The 15,735-nt window shown below is 37.9% G+C and overlaps 1 protein-coding gene, 1 long non-coding RNA gene and 1 pseudogene across 4 annotated transcripts in view; 2 read left to right on the top strand and 1 right to left on the bottom strand.

Annotated features, from left to right (window-relative positions):
• HMG20A (high mobility group 20A) overlaps positions 1–15,735 on the top strand; it is a 68,790-nt gene that overhangs the window by 4,750 nt on the left and 48,305 nt on the right. The gene's annotated exons all lie outside the window — the stretch shown is intronic.
• Positions 639–11,777, top strand: LOC309656363 (histone H1.0-like; annotated as a pseudogene). Its single transcript has 2 exons — positions 639–6,423; positions 6,734–11,777. The product of its transcript is annotated as a histone H1.0-like (transcript).
• Positions 14,228–15,735, bottom strand: part of LOC309656366 — a 29,581-nt gene continuing 28,073 nt past the window's right edge. Inside the window, exon 3 of the long non-coding RNA XR_014261300.1 lies at positions 14,228–15,068. This is a non-coding gene — a long non-coding RNA (uncharacterized lncRNA). The remainder of the gene's footprint in view (positions 15,069–15,735) is intronic.

The raw sequence follows: 15,735 nt of genomic DNA, 5'->3' as shown, positions 1-15,735 counted from the left end.
CAGTGTATAGCTGTTTGCATTTTGAGAGATATCCCAGGCTGTCTGAACTCAGAAACAGAATAGATTTAGGTATCAAGAGATACTTAACTTGCAGTTCCACTCCTAGTTACATACCCAAGAGAATTAGAAATGTGTTCACACAAAAACTTTTCCCCACATGTTCCTAGCAGCATTATTCATAAGAGCCAAAAAATAGAAACAAACCAAATGTGCATCAATTGAATGAATAAAGAAAATGTAGTATAGTCTTATGGTGGGAAATTATTCATCAATAAAAAGGAATAGAGTATTGATACATGCTATAAAATGGATGAATCTTGAAAATATTACACTAAAGCGAAAGAAGCCAGACACGAAAGGCCACATACTGTATGATTCCATTTATATGCAATGTCTAGAATAGGCAAATCCATAGAGACAGAAAGTATATTAGTGTGCCAGGGAGTGGAGGGCAGGGATGGGGAGTGACTGCTGATGTGTATGGGATTTCTTTGAGGGGATGATGAAAATGTCCTGGAATTAGATAGTGATGATGATTGCACAACCTTGATACTAAAATACCTTGTATACCAATATACTAAAAACCACTGAATTGTACACTGAAGGGGTGAATTTTATGGTATGTGAATTATACCGTTAAAAAGGAGAGGGGGAGATACATAAACTTGAAGAATTTGGATTTTGGATGGGGCTAGAAGAAGGAAGGCAGGAGGTGATAATTCTCAGATCCTAGAGGGAAATGTAAGTGTCTAGGTACAGGACTAAAGTTATGCTGAGGATCAGATGAGGATGGATGTGAAGGTTGCTGGCTATTTGTGTCTTATGAAGCAGGCAGTGAGGTGAATGATTAGACTAGAAGGGTGTTGACAAAGAAGAATGATATTTTAGGAACTTGAAGGAAGCTTCACATTTCTTTTTGATTGGGTCAAGGATGTGGTATGTGGTCAACTTAGTTTCAGTGTGAAGGTCAACTAATTTCAGATGGTGAAAGTATCATAAGGGAGTCTGATAGCAATCACCAGTGAAGTTAATGGAGAAGTTGGGAGAACAGAGACTAGACAAAAATATTATAGTTTGATTCTAAAACTATCCCCATATAATGAAAATAGTTAGATCATAATGGGAAGGAACCAAGGGCAGTGATTTGGAGAAGTCGGTACACATGAAGGTATTCATTTGAAGAAGTACTTGAGTACCTTTTATGTGCCAGGCACTATTAAATAAAATTATAGTTACTTTCCTTATTGAATTATTTTCTTAGAATAAAGTCTTATGAGTGGGATTATTTGTTCTAAGAGTATGGGTATTTTATAGTTCTTGATACAATAGCTATATCATTTCTCTAAAAGGTTATGCTAATTTCTGATGCCACCAGCAACATACAGCTGTGTTGTTTTAACCACAATTTCACCAGCAAAAATTTTTGGCTAATTGGATAGACATAAAATTATTCTTCTCTTTGGTTATTGCTTCTAATATGGTTAAGTGTTTCTGTACCATGGAATTGGCATCTGTTGGAGCATGAAGGAATTCAAAGCCTTTATATTTGCTCCCTCATCTGGAATAGCTTCCTTAAAGGGTATGGATTTTTAAGGACCCTAGGAATCAAACCAGCCTCTAATTTGAATCAGCTCAAAAACTACTTTTATTCAGTGGTGTTCTCCTTATTTTCTAAATGATATTCACATTTAAACTACATTTAGCCATAATTCCAATTCGCATTCAACTAACTTAATTCTCATAATTTGGTGGTGTAGGTATTAACTAAATTCACTTTGCATATGAGAAGATAGAGGCTTAGAGAGGTTAGGTCACTTGCCCAAAGTCACTTAACCAGTAAGTGATAGAGAGAGGATTTGAATATGGCCGATTATCAGTCGCAAACTCCATGATCTCTCAGTATCACTACTAAAATTTAATGTAGGCTAATGGAAACTGGAAGAGAAATCTGAAATGGAACTTGGACAATCAGGCGCTTACTTACATATGAACATAGTGAAGCAGTTAGCAAAGAAAGTTTTTTTATTTTATTTTTTTATTGGGGAGGCTATAGCACATAGACAAAGAGAGGAAGGACTCTCTTTAAGCCCAAATTTTCAAGGCCCTTTCTGTTTCTCCCTGATGAACAGGTACGTGCTACTCCAAAATCTGTGATAGGAGCAAAGTGGGAGGAAGGTAGTAGTAGGAAAGCAACTGCCTTTAAGTGTATACATTGAGAGTCATCTGATGGTAGAAGGAACAGACGAAATGGCCCTCAGAGAGGCCCACAAAATATTCAGTAACTTTTTTTTTTCAGTAACTTTTAAAATAACAAGTCTAACATAACAAGGTTAATGAGATATTCAAAGCACAGTACATATTAGCGAAGGAAGAGAGATTCTTTCATTTTTATTCAATATAGTATGCTCACTAGACAAATTTTAGATCAGGAATATAAAACAAGAGATGCCATGTTCTAATGCTGGCTTTTAGTCAGATAAAATACCCCAATATATAGATAAGACAATTAAGGCCCAAAATTACACACCAAATAAAGTTACACAATGGGCCGTAGAACATAGGCCTCCTGCTTCCGAGTACATTTTGCTAAATTGAGCTAAGTGAAAACAACAATCTATGTGGTTGTTTTGTAATTTATATTATAATTTTTTATAATTTAATATGTTATTCTTAAAAAAAATCATTTCTCTGTGTGTTTTAAAACAACAATAATAAAGATCCACACACCAAATTACTAAATGTTTGGTGATAGGTTAGAATAAGAAGTGATACAGAAGATCAGGTTGAACCCTAATGTATCAGATAGTCCATCTGTAAATTACACCTAAATAGTATTTATCTGTATCCCAGATTGCATTGAGGCGGGGTGGAAGACACAGATCTTTTGAAAACTATCATAGAAACATTACTCTTGAAAGATTATGATGTGTACATATGTGTATTTGTATTTAAGCATTTGGAATTTTCAACAAAGCCCAGCCCTTTTCTTCCATCCCTACTCCTTTAAGTGAAACTAATACCCCTTGCTTCACAAGAAATATCAATAGTATCCAGATACTCCACTTTTTTCTTTCATAGCCTCAAAATTTATATCTCCCTTCTCTTTCTATCTCCACACTTCCTTCATTCCTATACTTCATAGCTTTAATTAATGTTCTCTTGACACAAACCTTTCGTTTTTATTGCCAGTGATAACCACAATTACTACAACTCTTTGAGAAAACAATATAGCTGTTGTGTCAGCAATAATAAAATGCTCGTATCTTGAGCCAGTATTCCACTGATAGGATTTTATTCTGAGAAAATACTTCAAGTAAGGAAAATAGTGAAAGGGACAAAATGTTAATGGCACTGATATCTATTCTGTTTTAAAAAATGGAAACCTTCTAGATATCCAACAATAGAATAATGGTTAAGCAAATTATTACTTATTCATTCAGTAGGCTAGTAGACATTCATTTATCACAATAGCTTCTTTTAAAATGTATTGAAAGATGTTGTAAGTATCTTTATGCCAAAATGAAAAACGAGAAAAATAAATCCAGGAAAGAAATAGAAAAACTGATCTGATTAGTATATTTCTGAAGCATTTGTATTTTCTGTATCATAATAATTGACATTCATTGAGCACACACCAGTGTCAGGCACATTACTAAAGCAATATTATAGAAGCAGTATTGAGTAGTTAGTAAGAAAAGTGCTCTAAAGTCAAGTCCTAGCTCCATCACTTACTAGTATGTGATCTTGAAAAGGAAATGGGAGATAGTAACTATATCTACATTAAGTTATTAAATCCATATAAAGTGTCTGGTACATAGTAAGCCCTCATTAAAGTGTTTTTGTTACTAGACATTTTACAGACATCTCATTTAATCTTCACATCCTCACAACATTTATGAGATGGTGTTATTTTCATTTACATAAGAGAAAATTGAAACTCAGAATGTTTAAGTAGTTTGGTCAAATAACTTGCCCAAGTCACACAGCTAATAAGCAGGAGAGTTTTGATTGAGAACCCAAGCTATGACTTACATTCCTGGCTCTGAGGGACTAGGTTGTTGCAGACTAATCCTTTTGCTGAGAACAACATGAAAGGGTGAATTTAAAAAAAGAAAAGAATAGGGGGCTTCCCTGGTGGCGCAGTGGTTGAGAATCTGCCTGCTAATGCAGGGGACACGGGTTCGAGCCCTGGTCTGGGAAGATCCCACATGCCGCAGAGCAACTGGGCCCGTGAGCCACAATTACTGAACCTGCACATCTGGAGCCTGTGCTCTGCAACAAGAGAGACCGCGATAGTGAGAGGCCCGCGCACCGCGGTGAAGAGTGGCCCCCGCTTGCCACAACTAGAGAAAGCCCTTGCACAGAAACGAAGACCCAACACAGCCATAAATAAATAAACAAATAAATAAATAATTTTTTTAATTTAGAAAAGAATAGGGAAAGCATCAGAGACCTACTGCGGCAGCCAGGACTTAAACCAAAATCGTGGAGCCAAGGGAACTTCAAAAAAGCATGCTGATGTTCTAAGCTTCTCTTTTCCCCTTGAAGAATTTGCTGAATACATGGTGCAGAACAAGAATCTATGAAATTTAGGAGAGGATTTCTGCTAGAAGTAGAGAGCCAGTAGTCTCATGGGGCTGAGTACATAAAAATTGGAGTTTAGGTGTCCCCAGGTGGCCTGGACTGAGGAGCCAAGATCGTAGTAGGGAAGGGAAGCACCAAGAAATGATTTTGCTGCAGAGTCAGAGGCTAAGCAGAGCAGAAGCTAAGCAAGCTAAGCAGAAAATCCCTATAAAGCAGAGTGAATTTCTGTCCATCTCATGATGTTGACAAGCAAACATCAAAATTCAGGTCCCTCCAAGGAAGAAAGGACCTATAAACACCCCACACTCTCAATTAGCATTCGCTAGAGGACTATACCCTCTATACACAATAGACTTGAATACAAGAATAACTAGAAATAAGGAAGAATATTTCATAATTATAAAAGGGTCATTCTACCAGGGAAAATGTGAGAACTATAAATTTGTATATATCTAATTCCAGTAATATGGCTTCAAAAGAATATTTTTTCAAGTTCACATGGGACATTTAACAAAGTAGATCTTATGATAGACCATAAAGCAAGTCTCAACAAATTTCATCCAGCATATGTTATCTGACTACAGTTCAATTAAGTAAGAAATGGATTATAAATAGTAGCTAGCAAACTCCCCCCAAAATATGTTTTGAATGACCCATTTGGCCAAAAAAGAAATCACAATTAAAACACATTTGCAACAGAATAGTAATGAAAATACAGTATATCAAAATATATGTGAATCAGCTAAAGCTATACTTGATGGGAAATTTATAGCCTTAAATGCCTATCCTGGAAGAGAAAAAGTCCAAAACTAGTGATTTAAACATCATTCTGAAGAAATTAGGAAAAGAACTGCAAATTAAACCCAAAGTAAGTAGAAGAAAGGGAATTATAAAAAGTAGAAATTAATTAATTAAATAGAAAACAAGTGCACAATAGGAAATATCTACAGAGCCAAGAGTTCACTCTTTGAAAAGATCAGTAAAATGTGTAGACCTCTAGCAATACTAATCAAGAAAAGAACATATTCAATATTAAACTCTTGATCTTTTCCCTAATTCTACATCTCCAGTCTTCCTTATTTCTATAAATCTTATCTTCATAAATATCTACTAATATCTCAATTAGAAGTCTTGGGGTTGAGACACGGAGCTGGGAAAAGGGAGGCAGAGGAGGCGGAGGCAGACCCGGGCGCCGAGACCGACCAACAGACCGGCGGGGCTGGGCCACGCAGACCCGGCCCAGCGAGTCCCCCCCTGCACCACAACCTGAGCAAGGTCCCCAGGAGCCTGCCTCGGACTGGCCTGGGAGCCAGAGGCACCAGAGCAGATCCCGAATCAGGCATTCCTCGGCCTCCTATGAGGGCTGGCCCCTTGGAAGGTGCCTTCTTCAGCAGCAGGACCAGGCAGGCCACCATGACCAAGAACTCCACATCCACCCCTGCAGCCAAGCCCAAGTGGGCCAAGGCCTCCAAGAAGTCCACAGACCACCCCAAATATTCACATGACCGTGGCTGCCATCCAGGCGGAGAACTGTGCTGGCTCTTCATGCCAGTCCATCCAGAAGTACATCAAGAGCCACTACAAGGTGGGTGAGAACACCGACTCCCAGATCAAATTGTCCATCAAGCAGTTGGTCACCACTGGGGTCCTCAAGCAGACCAAAAGGTGGGTGCCTCAGGGTCTTTCCGGCTGCCCAAGAGCGACGAGCCCAAGAGGTCAGTGGCCTTCAAGAAGACGAAGGAAGTCAAGAAGGTGGCCATGCCAAAGAAGGCCGCCAAGCCCAAGAAGGCTGCCTCCAAAGCCCCAAGCAAGAAGCCCGAAGCCACCCCAGTCAAGAAGGCCAGGGGGCTTCCCTGGTGGCGCAGTGGTTGAGAATCTGCCTGCCAGTGCAGGGGACACAGGTTCGCGCCCTGGTCTGGGAAGATCCCGCATGCCGCGGAGCAATTAGGCCCGTGAGCCACAACTACTGAGCCTCCACGTCTGGAACCTGTGCCCCGCAACAAGAGAGGCTGCGACAGTGAGAGGCCCGTGCACCGCGATAAAGAGTGGCCCCCGCTCGCCGCAACTAGAGAAAGCCCTTGCACAGAAACGAAGACCCAACACAGCCAAAAATAAATAAATAAATAATTTAAAAAAAAAAAAAAAAAAGGCAAAAAAGAAGCCGGCTGCCACGCCCAAGAAAACCAAAAAACCCAAGACTGTCAAAGCCAAGCCAGTCAAGGCATCCAAGCCTAAGAAGGCCAAACCAGTGAAGCCCAAAGCCAAGTCCAGTGCCAAGAAGGCCGGTAAGAAGAAGTGACAATGAGGCTTTCCTTGTGGACACTCCTGCCTGTCTCCTATTTTCTGTAAATACTATTCTCCTTTCTTCTCTCTTGATCCTCATCTGCAACCCTTTGCCCCTTTCCCTTCTGACTTTATAAAGAGACAGAATTTGTATTCCTCAGAAATTAGGGAATAATTCATTTTTCCTTAACCAATTATGCAAGGACAGCAACAACAAATCTCATCTCTGTAATGATGAGAATGTACTTATATTTTGTTTTGTTAATTTGTTACTAATCTGCTTATGGGTTTGGGGATTTGTGTGGGTTTGTGTGTTTTGTTTAGTTACATGGTTGGTTCACTCTGAAGGTAAAAGTTGGGGTCGGGGGGAGGGGGAGAATGGGCAAGGCAGCTTCTTGTGGCTAGATGACAGGGAGCCCAGGAATTGTACGGTTTGTAGGAGTACCTATGAGGCCATCGAGTTTTCTTTAAGTTGAGCACTGCTTGTGAGAGTTTCAGAACCTTGGCCCTGAGGAGAGGGGTGGCAGCAGCTGGACGGCAAAGGAGGGAGGTGGAACAAAACCCTCTCTAGGCTGACTTCCACCTCCCATTGGTGAGCAGTGGGGCGTCCAAATCTAGTTTCCTTCTCACTTCTGTTAGTCTGTCCCAGTGGCCTCCCTGTTGTCCTAGGGACGTGGAGGAGGTTGAAGTGACAGCTTGTCCAAGAAACTGTGGCTTCTCTCAGTCAGCTGGAAACTAGCCACTGGGGGCGTGGGGGGGGAAGTCTCTGGCTTCCAAAAGTCTCCTGTTAAACAGGAGTAGAAACTTTGGGGGAAGGGTAGAGAGTCAGTCAGCCAAGTGCCTCAGTGTGCCCTGTTGAAACTTGGGTTTTTCCACACAATTGGATTGTATCCTAGGAGGACCTTTTTCCTTTTCCCCTGATTTTTGGTGTCTCCTGTACAAGAGGTGGCTTTGCTTAGCAGTCTGGTGGCGCTCCAGCCCTGCCACCCACCACTTAAAAACCTCCTGACCTCTTTACTTCTGAGTCTTTTATAAGTAGTTGTAGATGGGGGAGGAGGGGAGGGCGGGGAGTTGACAGTAAGACATACTGCAGTCGACTTTGAATTGCTAAGTAGTTTTACAGAGCTAGGTCTGTGTGTATGTGTGTGTATATGTATATATACATATCTAGGGCTAGTACTTATGTTTCACACCCGGGAGCTGGGAGAAAAAACCTGTACAGTCCTCTCTCCCTTTTTTTTAATAAAATAGAAAAACGCGCAATTGTGCGTCTCCCTCCCCCCCCCCTTTTTATTTGTAAACAAGTGTTATTTGTGCCTGGAAGAATCTGCTATGTTTGTAATTTTCAAACTTTAAAATAAAATTGAAAAAACAAGGGAAAAAAAAAGTCTTGGGATTATTCTTGAGACCTCTCACTACCACACACACACACACACACACACACACACACACACACACACACACACCATTCAGACCACTACAAAATTTTATTGATTCTACCTCTTAAATATATTGAATCCACCCTGTATACTACATCTTCACTGCTATACCCTATTCTAAGCCACCGTCACGCTGTGGTGGACTGTTACAGTAGCTTCCCAACGGTAGCTTCCTTGATTCATTCTTACTACCCATCAATCCATTCTTTACATAGAAGTTAAAATGATCCTTTAAAAAGCATAAATATCATATCATGCCGTTCTTAAGAATTCTTAAAAGGTTTGCTCTTACGCTTTGGTGAAAACTCAAATGTTTAAGATAACCCCACGTCTCCGCAGGATATAGTCCCTGCTGCTCTCTCCTGACCACTTTACTCCAGCCCACTCTAGCCTTCTTTTACTTCTTCCAAAGCGCCAAGTTCTCACTCAAGTCCTAGTTCTTCAGCATGGAATGTACTTAACATTCAGCTCTCACTTTACTTCTTCAGAGAGGTCCCCTGTTTACGTGACATCTCCTACTGTTTTTCTGTAGTGTTCTGTTCTTTTCCTTCATGGCAGTTTTCACAATTTAAAATTGTATTTATTGGTATGTTTGCTTAATCTTTCACCTCAAACCATAATTTTCATGAAAGCAGAGACTGTTCACTGTTGTAGTCCTGGTGTCTTAACTAAGTGCCTGGTACATATTACGTGTTTGGTAAATATATGATGAATGAAAAAAGATAGCATGCCACCTTAGGTAAACTATATAGGTCAGGAACCGTTTCATAGGTGTGCCCTGTACCCTGGGAGCGTGGAGGGATTGTTTCCTCTGGTTTAATCCTTTATTTCTTCAAAATAACTCTCTGAGAAAGGCACCATGTAATCATTGTAATGCCTGGAGACAGTTTCTGATGATTAGCCTGTCTTCTCAGTGATGTATATTTTATGTGCTAAGCTAAACTGGCAGTTGTGGGCAGATTTTATTTAAGCCCCCGCAAAGGAATACACCTGCCCGCATTTCTTAGATTGGAGCCTTGGAAACTAGAGGCAGAGTGTTCTCAGTGGCAGTCCTGGCTAAACAACTTATCTTCTTTTCTAGAACTACTTTTTTTTTTTTTTAAACATTAGAGCCCTACAAAGGAAATGTGGTCTAATTACATTTGCTTACTACTGAGATTGACAGTATTGTTTGTGTAAAGGTTGTTAGCTATTTTAGTCATATAAATGTGCCATAATGTTACCAAAGTACATGACTTGCCTTTTAATCACAAGGCAAAAATGACCACATTTCACAATACTAATGTCTTTGTATGTTTTATAAGATATACAGAGCTATTATGACTTGATATTACAAAGTATTCTACATTTTCTTAGAGAGCTTGTGTTTTCTTTCTTCATCTTAGAACTAATTTTCAATTAAATTTTTAATTGTTTTTAAGCTAATTTCAGTAAAATGAGATGCTTAATTGTATGTTTGGTATAAAATTATAAGTTCAACAATTTGAGACCGCTTTCAGGCCACTAGGATTTCTTGAAACTCATGAGAAAAATGTTTACTACCAATTTTAGACATTTTCATTTCAAAAGAAAATGTTTTATATACCCGAAACTAACTCAATACTAAATCAACTATACTTCAATTTTTTAGAAAAGAAAATGTTTTAGGGACTTATATTTCTTAATGTATAGTAAATGAGGTATTCTTATTTATTTCTAAAGTCTAGGTACCATACTTAGAATTCTCCCATAAACTGAAAAAAGCATGCTGAATGTTTCTTATGCATATTATCAGGTTCAGGGCCGTGATGGGAAAGGGAAATGAAACAAAAAGAGTGAGAATTCTCAATGACTGGTTTCTCACATCATCATATCATTATTACTGCTATTTTTAATTCTGCCTTTAACAAAATTGTTAATTCTTAGTGAAATAATTTTTAAAGCTTCATCTACTTATTGATATCTGTGGATTTACCAGACATTCATAGCTATTCTCAGGTCAATGAAATCGGGAGTTTATAAATCATAAGAATTTGTAAATGTCTGCTGTCAGGTATGACTAAGTTTCTGAATTTCATAATCCTCTGGTTGCTGCTGCGGGTTCTTTCTTGGGTTTTTGAAATGTAAATCACTGACTCTAGAGCTAATGAAAGAATATGAGGAATATTGAAATTCTTCCTATAGTACTATAGCAGTGTACAAATATGGTATATTATGGTTATAGAAGGGGTGAGGAGACTTAAGTACTGGGAACTCTGCCGTTATGTGAAAACAGTCTTCTCAAGTGAATTGCCCATTTAGAGACTATATTAAATAAATGTAATGGAGTGGTTTTTATGTTTATTTCTAGAAAGGGGAAAGAGCAGCTTTATTTTGCCAGAAAGACAGTGTCAGCTCTAGCCATTTATTTCCTAGCAAAACAAACTACCTGCAGAATTCTAATTGGCCTATTTCTTCTCCCTCACGTTTAATTAAAATCTTTCTCTAGCAATACGTGATACTGAGGATAGTGTATGGATTCATTTATTGTACCAAGAAAGACTTGGGTTAACTATATATTTCTAGCTGCCAGCCTTTACTAGTTATTTATCTTCTACTTGTTTACCAGTCTTGTCTAACAGCACTAACACTGGTAAAGAGTAGGGTAGTTAAACTGTTTACAGTCTTCAACTTCTATGCCTATGTCACCATCCGTAGAGTTGTATTCCATTCTGCAAAGTGTTTAATGTTTACTTAGATAAGTAAAACCTTATCACACTAGAAATTACAGCTCAATTTTACTTTGTAGCTTAATTCCATCATGTAATAAAATAATCCTGGTGCATAGGATTGGAATTGATCTCTATTTGCATCCTACCTTAGAGTGCTGCCCTGTGGATAAATATTGCTGCTCCAAGGGGGCTAGGTAGAAGACTAAGGATGAGTTGATATAATTGCATCCTTGTTATTAAAAAATAGAAAATGCCTCACCAATGGTGAAACAGCAATCGTTTTTATATATCAAGGACACTATCCTGTTAGCTAAAAGTTGATCATCATCCAATAGGAAGCTTGAGTTCAAAGATTTTAAATTCAGAACACTGTTTTTCAAATAGAATAAGTGGATTTAAGTTCAGTAGTGTATCATTTTATGAACTGTTTTAGAAAGCAGTTAATACAGTATAATGATTGAGAGCTTTTTTCCTCCTGGGTATTAAATTGATAATTAAAGTGTTCTTTTTTTCAAACTATGCCCTCTTAGAGGGTAGGGAAGGCATGTTTAACCTGGTGTATTCAACTCTTTGCTGGGCTACATGTTTGTTGTTTCAGTACTTAATAAATATGCATAATAAATAAATTGTAGCTGCAGTTCTGAACCTACTTTGCTGTGACCTGTAATAGTCTGTTCTACACTCTGCTCTCTTTGTCTTTCAAGCAAATCACATCACCCAAAACTTATGACCCACTTCACTACAATGGTGCTGACATGTTTGGAGAGCCTAGAAAGAAGAATTGAAATTTAACTGGCATCATGGGATCTCAGTTGGTTTAACAGTTTCTCTTACCTTACTTGGTAATGCATGTATAGTAATACTGAATGGCATTTGCTCTAAAGGGATTTTAGAGTTGATTACAACAGAAATATATTGCAGGAAAGAACATAGATACTGTAATTAAAAGGGTTATGGGAGAGACTAGAAATTACTCTATCTGATAACCTGTTAATTTCAAGACCTAAAGCATGTATTTAAATATGATACTGTGGAAAATAATCTTCCTAGTTCAAAAATTAATAGTAAGCTCCATCATAAGTAGTTATGTATATTGAGCATTAAATCTTATGATACTCATTTATTTCATCTCTTAAAAACTGTTTATTTCCTGAACATAAGCTATTTGATACACAGGCATACCTCAGAGATATTTCAGGTTCGGTTCCAGACCACCGCAATAATGTGATAACTGCAACAAAGCAAGGCATACGAATTTTTTGGTTTCCCAGTGCATATAAAAGTTAATGTTTATTCTATACTGTAGTCTATTAAGTCTGCAATAGCATTATGTCTAAAAAATAATACAATACTTAATTTAAAAATATTGCTGAAAAATGCCAACCATCATCTGAGCCTTCAGCAAGTTATAATCTTTTTGCAACATCAAAGATCATAGATCACCATAACAAATATAATATTAATGAAAAAGCTTGAAATATTGCAAGAATTACCAAAATGTCACACAGAGACACGAAGTGAGCAAATGCTTTTGGAAAAATGGCACTGATAGACTTGCTTGACACAAGGTTGCTGCAATGCACCAATTTGTAAAAAAAAAAACAAAAAAAACACACAGTATCCACAAATCACAATAAAACAGGTGTGCCTGGAGTTTACTGTTCTTTTATTTACTTAAAGAAAAGAGAAGGTCAGGACTGCATTTTTTTACTGAGTATTTGTCATCTATATATAATAGTCTTATTGGCAAGTCAGCTGAATCTTATTCCCTAAGGGATAAATTTGTAAGATGTTTCATGTGAACAAATAGAGGGTATCAAAGATGTGAATTCAACATAGAGAAAACTTAGTTTTTTTAATATATTGTTTTCAATAACTATACTTTTTGTGTTCTAGTTCATTTAAACATATCAAAATTCCTTTTTCTGATCCCAAAACTGGTTTAAAGGTGGTCATTCACTATTATGGGGCCAAGTTTTATTGTTTATTCTAATGATAAAATTATGTATCCTTACTGTAAGACATTCAAACTTTAAGCATTCAAAACAAGCATAACTTCTTTTGCTTTCAAACAGAATTTTAAAAAGAAAAAAGTAAAAATCACCAGAAGACAGTGGGTAGCCTCTTGAATGATTTTAAACAAGGAATGATATGCATAAGTAGATTTGTATTTTAGAAAGATCACTGGCAGCTGTATGGAAACAGATTGGAGGCAGGAAGGACAGGCAGGATGGACGCTGTTAGAGTACCCAGGCCAAGAAAAATAAAGGCTTTAACTGAGACAGTAATCAGGGGAACATGGAAGAGGAGACAGGATCAACTGGGTTTTGGTAAGGGATTGCACGTGGTGAGAAGGGCAGGGGAAATGCTGAAAAGGACGCCCAGGTTTTTAGACTGAGTGACGAGTAGCGTACCCTCAACTGACATAGAGAACATGGGAGATGGAACAGGTTTCGAGGAAAAGATTATGGATTCAGTTTTATACGTGTAAAGTGTGAGTTGCCAATGGCACACCAAAGGAGGATAATCTTTGCCATTTGAGATACAGGCCTGGAATTTGAGAGTTGGTTTTAGATGTCATCAGTATAAGTGGTTGTTGAAACATTGGGACTGAGAGAGATCACTAGGAAAACATGTAGAGAGAAAAGGGCCAAAGTCTGAAGAAATGGCTAAAGAGATGGGGGAAAAAACAAGAGGGTAGTAAATAGGAAACAATGGAAGAAGAGTTCGAAGAGGAAAAGTCATTTAGAGCATCAAATGCCAGTTAGCAACCAAAGAGGTTGAAGATTGAGAAGTGTTCATTGAAATTAGCAACTTAGAGATGACTGGTATCTGAGAATAGTCGGCAGAGTGAGTTAGGGAAAGAAACCAGATAACCGTGTGTTTCAGATTGGGTAGCAGCAGTGACTAGAATAATCTTTCAGGTAGTTTGGTTATAAAGAAAAGGTAAATGTATGGGCAGTTGCTTAGAACGGAGGATAGGAATTAATAGAGGGTTTTATTATAAATTTTGATTTCTTTCTTTCTTAGGAACAGAGTATATTTATATCTGAAGGAAAAAAGAATAGTCATTGTTGCCAAAGAGGTTAAAATAATGGTAAGAGAACCAAAATACTTGAAGAAGCTAGAAGGATATCCAGAGCATGGTGTCTTCCATGGAGAAGACAGATACTTACATAAAAAATTCATAGCACAAACTGGTATAATTCCTGATGATAGAATTTAAGTGCCACGTGTTAGATGAATAAAAAGAGAAGGCTGGTAGCTCCAGAGGAGTTGAGAAAATTTTGATTCTGATGTCAAATGCTAAACTCAGTTGGGTATCCTCCATTTAGTTTTCTACTTTGAAAATCAGTGCATCATTTAGAAGTGTGTAACATAAGCCTTCAGTTCATTATTGCTGATGAGAATCTTTAGTTGTGTATAAGATTTCCCTGGCTCAGTCTGATAGATGACCTTCACTGTCTTCAGGCATTTAATCCATCTATGTTTCTATGCCAGCTCCATAAAACCATCAGTGGTACCTTTTTTCTTGGAAAGCACAGCCATGCAAGAATTTCTCTTGCAGATTACAATAAAGCTTTACTATTAATAAGTTGTCCTTCTCATTATTACTTTTTTTTTAATATAACTTTATTTATTTATTTACTTTTGGCTGTGTTGGGTCTTCATTGCTGCACATAGGCTTTCTCTAGTTGCAGCGAGTGGGGGCTACTCTCTGTTGCGGTGCACGGGCTTCTCATTGTGGTGGCTTCTCTTGTTGCGGAGCTTCAGCTCTAGGCACGCGGGCTTAAGTAGTTGTGGCACACAGGCTCAGTTGTTGTGGCTCGTGGGCTTAGTTGCTCCGCTGCATGTGGGATCTTCCCGGACCAGGGCTCGAACCCATGTCCCCTGCATTGGCAGGAGGATTCTTAACCACTGCGCCACCAGGGAAGTCCCTCATTATTACTTCATATTCTTCCTCAAAACTTACCCAGAATCATGAAATAATTACATTTTGTTTTTACAAAGTTCATGCTGCAGATAATCTATCTGTAGATAATCTTGAGTCTGTCTTGATTATTGTTCTCTTCTGTGCAATAAAGGACAACACAGTAAGAATATGAGGTTGTAATAGTAAATAGGCAACCATAGATGTGAAGTGATCGTATAGGCAAAGTGTTAGTGTTTGACTTTTTAAACAGAAGGCCTGAATTCTATGAATATTACTAGAACATATATTATCTTGAGTGTGAGAAAAATCTCATTCTGGTTTTCCATTCATCTCCTAAACTTTTACTCTATAGAGGCTTTTTAATGCCTTAACATACACAATTCTATGAATTAATTGTCCAGTTGGCTCTTTGAGGTTAGGGAAGTGCTTTTATGTTTGTTAATGAAGTCCAGTGTGATTCATTGCTTTAGGCATAACAGTGCTTTCCATATATTTATCTTTATTCCCAGTGTACAGGTCAAAATAATCACCATTGACTTGACTTATTTTTTTGTCTAAGAAATACACTTCTCATCTTCCCAATCTAAACATTTGATGGTAAACACTCTCCAAATCCAAGTGAGTTAGTATGTTTCATGAGGAACTCTGATATTCTAATGTGTTAAGCATTGAGATATACCCCTTTCTGCTCTCATGAGCACACAGATATGGCCAGCTATTGATATATACTGTAAATACTGACATACATTTAAAATTCATATTTTGAGTAAAAATCTACAAGCTGGTTATCTACTCAGGTTGATGC

The sequence above is a fragment of the Balaenoptera physalus genome, assembly GCF_965194825.1.
Source record: "Balaenoptera physalus genome assembly, chromosome: 2".
Classification (NCBI taxonomy): Eukaryota; Metazoa; Chordata; class Mammalia; order Artiodactyla; family Balaenopteridae; genus Balaenoptera; species Balaenoptera physalus.
This window is presented reverse-complemented; position numbering and strand designations above follow the sequence as displayed.